We start from the raw sequence: 4,466 nt of genomic DNA, 5'->3' as shown, positions 1-4,466 counted from the left end.
CCTTCTTGTTTCAATTGTATAAATTAATATAAGTTTATATATTTCAAAAAAATCCGCCAATCAGTGATCGTTTCTGTGGCGTAATCAATAACGCATCGAACTGACATCCTCATGGTCGTGAGTTCGATACCATTCGTGAGCTTGAAGAATTTTATTCAGTAAATAATTATGTACACTATTTCGGCAAAGTATGCTTAAACTATATAAATTCTTAGAACACTATGCAAGAATAGTAGGGTAAGGGTTATATAGAGAGAAACTTACAAGAAGTATAATAATTAATAATATAAGAGAAATTATCATAAACTGCCGACTTTATTTCCTTGTTTGATTTGACGTCGATGTTGCCCTGCATTTGTGAGGCTTAATAACGAAACGATTTTATCTAGGCGGCGATTTTAATAGCATTATCAGTTAAGAGTTTCTCCTAATAATGCAAAACATAATGGCATTTCATGTAAGCGTTGCAGTTTTCAATGATATTTGTATCATTAAGCGATCTTGTATCATTAGAGGCTGCTACATGGCTTTACAACACGAAGGCAGCGAAATTTTTTTTACGCTTCGTGACCTTATTTTTTGCAACATGCCTGTCCTTCTAGTTTTATTTCGGTAGATTGACTTTGAAAATATGTTTCATTTGGTTCTCGATTATATTGTGTTATCCGTTTACGTAAAATCAATTAAAACTCTCAAGAATATTTAACAAAGATCGCTCGAATCATCGCCGATATCAAAGTATGGTAATACAAATGGAAATGCAAATAATTCTTATATTTTATTTTTTAATGCTTTCCTATCTCTTTTCTGACATGTTTTCAAGAACACCCTTTTTACAGATATTTATTTAAAATTGATAGTATAAGCAGAATTTTTAGCAAAGATTCAATTTTGCCATTATAAGTAAAATTTAATATAGCTAAAAATTAATTAAGTTTAAGTTGTAATATCGTCTATAGTAGGCATTTTAAAATCTCAAAAATAACCTTTCGCTTAACGTGAATTGCCAAATTTTAAAGATAAAACGCTAAATTTGCGTCTGGCTAAAATTTCCAATCATGAGGTTTATTTATTTTCTCTTTTTATTTGTTTATTTCAGAAGTTGGGTCATTTAAGTCCAAAGAAGAAAAAAATTGTCTTCAATATTTCCTGGGTATTTGTATCGCAGAGAAAGCATTGAGAATGTGGTTTGATACCGTCATTCCACCAGATCAACTAGGAAATCATATAAAAAAGCATAAAGATAAGCTAAAGGAGAAGTGCAAAGATGAACAACAGCTATCTATTTTATTTCCAGTTCAGAATATTAAGAATATAAAGAGTTCTTGCACTCTTTTTCATAAGAAACACAATCATTACAGATCTGTTTAGTTTTCACTCTTAAGACATATATCTTTAATAGAGTGCATATATTTCACTTCTTTTTATTCAAATATCCTAAGCTAAGAGTAACTGCCTCTGGTAATTTGCTACTCAGTCTTAACTAACATTGATAACAATTTTCACCTACATTGCTATACATTTAATAAAATGTACACGTAATAAAAATTATGTCATTTTTTTAAATAAAAAGTTCTGGGTAAAAATTTGAAGATGGATTTTTTTTCTCAATCTATCTGACTTTAGATGGTATGTGTGTTCCTTTACAATTTTTTTTTATCATAGATTGCGGTCTAATTTTGCTTCTAAAGATTTATGCTTTCTGTAATTAAACTCTTCAGTCTTACTATGTGATCAATTTTACTTTCGATTGTCACAACTCCTTTCTTAGGCGTTATTTGTTTAAAACAATGATCGAAAAATCTTTACCATTGCGTTTGATACATTCCCATTTTTATATCGAATTATCTATTTATCAATGATACATCTCGTCCCTTTTTATATTATTCATTCCAAGTGAGACCCATTTCATTTAGCAGTATCCTGGACATAGTGCGACAGCGCGATGACGATCATGCGATGGCGCGACAGTGATGTTTTAAAAAGAACTGAAATTTGATTCTGCAAGTAGTTACTAAACTCTTATATTGTTTAAAAAATTTAAAAAAAAAATAGCTTTTTTTATAATCAATGATTTTAAAATAATTAAAAATTAGATACATAGAAAAAACAATTTTTATGCAGCACAGTTACATGTAAGGTGACAAAAGGGATTCATAAGGTCGGATTCGGACTATGATGACGTTTCACATCCTGATGCAGAATCGGTCTACATTGTGTTACGCATAGAACAGATAAACTCAGCTATAATTTTCTGTGTAGTAATACGGGTTTTTTTTTGCTGCCTTGAGCCCTGCTTTGGCTGATTCTAATTGTAACTCTTTTTATGCTTTCGAATTTTTTCGGCCACTCTACTTTTGATTTTTCCTAACATATTCCTCCCAGGCCAATCTGAAGCTTTTGTGTTTTCTGTATTTGATCAGTAAATTTCAAACCCATCATCAGTAGATGATTCACATGATTCGTTCCACTGATCATATACTTTAACTTGTTTGGCGGACAGGTCATCTGTTACGTCTTGAATGGAATCGTCTAAGTCTCAATATCTTAAAGCATTTGAAGATTGGATGTGTGCTCTGTTGGTTTATATTACATTCTAAAAATGATCACTTAGGTCGCAGGGGGGGAAATTGACAAAATACTATTTTGATCGCGAAAAGCTTCAACATTTTCTTGTTCATTTAAAGATAAGCTGTTTTTTGTATATTTCATGTATGTCATGTACGCTAGCATTGAGTACAGGTGATCTAACGTTAAGTTTTCGGTTGTTCATTGTGAAACAGTAAGCAATCACAGACTTGTGCAGTTTCATCAACTTGTTTGTCAATAGATTTGCCTGGTTTAAAAATGCATCGATGATTGTTTCCTTTACATTTTAGAAAACCGTCCAGTGACATCAACAACATTTGACGCAGCGACAATTTATCAGATCATAAGGCATACAACAGAAAATATACAACCAAGCAACTCATGGGGGACATTTCCTGATTCTGGGGATGTGAAACCAACTGACGATCTGGAGCGAGTACGGATCTGTCTTAATTCCTTTCGTCACCGGAAGTCAATCAACGACGAAGAATTTAAAAATAAATGGAAAGAATTGAAGGAGGTAGGACATTTTAACCGTAAGTCGAATTGAACACTAATGCGATGTTCCGATTATCGTATGCTGTACGATAATTCATAATTATGTTTCTCGCCACCAGAATTAAAGATGGGATCTCTGGTAATGGATATTGGAAAACACAGGGGTTTTTCAACTGCAAGGTTTTAATGAAAATATACAGCTAAAACTATGGAGTCCGGATAGGATCATGCAGTTCACAATCGCGTCACCGCACCATCGAGGTTTAGGTTGATATTGCGATGGCGCGAAATTGCGATGACGATAAAAATATGGTGCGACAGCGCGATGCATATGACGATCATGCGATGGCGCGACAATGAAGTTTTAAAAAGAACTGAAATTTGATTCTGCAAGTGGTTACTAAACTAATACTAACCTGTGCAATTCTAAGTAAGATATTCTAAAAAAACATAGGTTTTGAAAAATTTTAGTATCGTTTGAGTAGCAATTTTAGGGAGGATTCACTTTTGTTATGTTTAGCTAGGTTGTTGAGATTGCTTAAAGTAAATTTTGCATGCAATTTATTAATCGTTATTTTTTGTCATTTCTTAACAATCTTAAGATGCTTTACAAATACATATTCTATATTAAAGCATCCGGAATTTGGCAATAAAGGCGCTTTTGCTTTACTGTTTTTCTTCGTGCTTCTTTTTAATGTTTACAATAAACTACAAGAGGCAACCACTGTGAATTCATGAGAAAGACTGAACCACTTTATTTTCAAATTAAGCTTCTTAGTTTTCTATTCATTTCTTAATAAAACAATTTTGCTTTTTGAAATTGATGGTACATGTATAAGAGGACAAGTTAAAAAACGAGACTCAATTAGGGAAAAAATTAGCTATAAAGAAACGCAATTTGAGATCTCTTCGTATGGCTGTGCACAATATTCTGGACATCTTATTCAGAGCTGAGCAAATACTGTAAACCAACTTTTATTCGCGACAACTTTATTTCGCGGTTTACCAAGTGTAAACTAGTTAGCGACGACTTATTTTCGCGATCAAGCCTTTTTCAATTTATTTCAAATGGACAGAGAAACGTTAAGTACCGGTTCGCGGCGAGAAATATTCGCGATGACGAGGCTGTCGCGAACTTCGCAAAAATTTCTCGCACGCGATTAAAAGTTGGTTTACAGTATTATATTATAAAAAATGAATTGTTTGCTGAAAGATGAAAGTGTGTCAAACCAAAATAAAAGGATAACACCAATAAAAGAACTTTCCTTTTGAAGTCTGCAAGTTGGTACAATCACATGCATAAGCCCGTTATAAAAATCCGTCTGCACAGCTGTTCTTGATGCGTCATGATGAACGTCAAAAATTTACAATTCAATTCT

Source organism: Saccostrea cucullata, unplaced genomic scaffold, assembly GCF_032062105.1.
Source record: "Saccostrea cucullata isolate Sc308-1 unplaced genomic scaffold, CSIRO_AGI_Scuc_v1 ctg1714, whole genome shotgun sequence".
Lineage (NCBI taxonomy): Eukaryota > Metazoa > Mollusca > Bivalvia > Ostreida > Ostreidae > Saccostrea > Saccostrea cuccullata.
Note: the sequence above shows the minus strand (reverse complement) of the source record.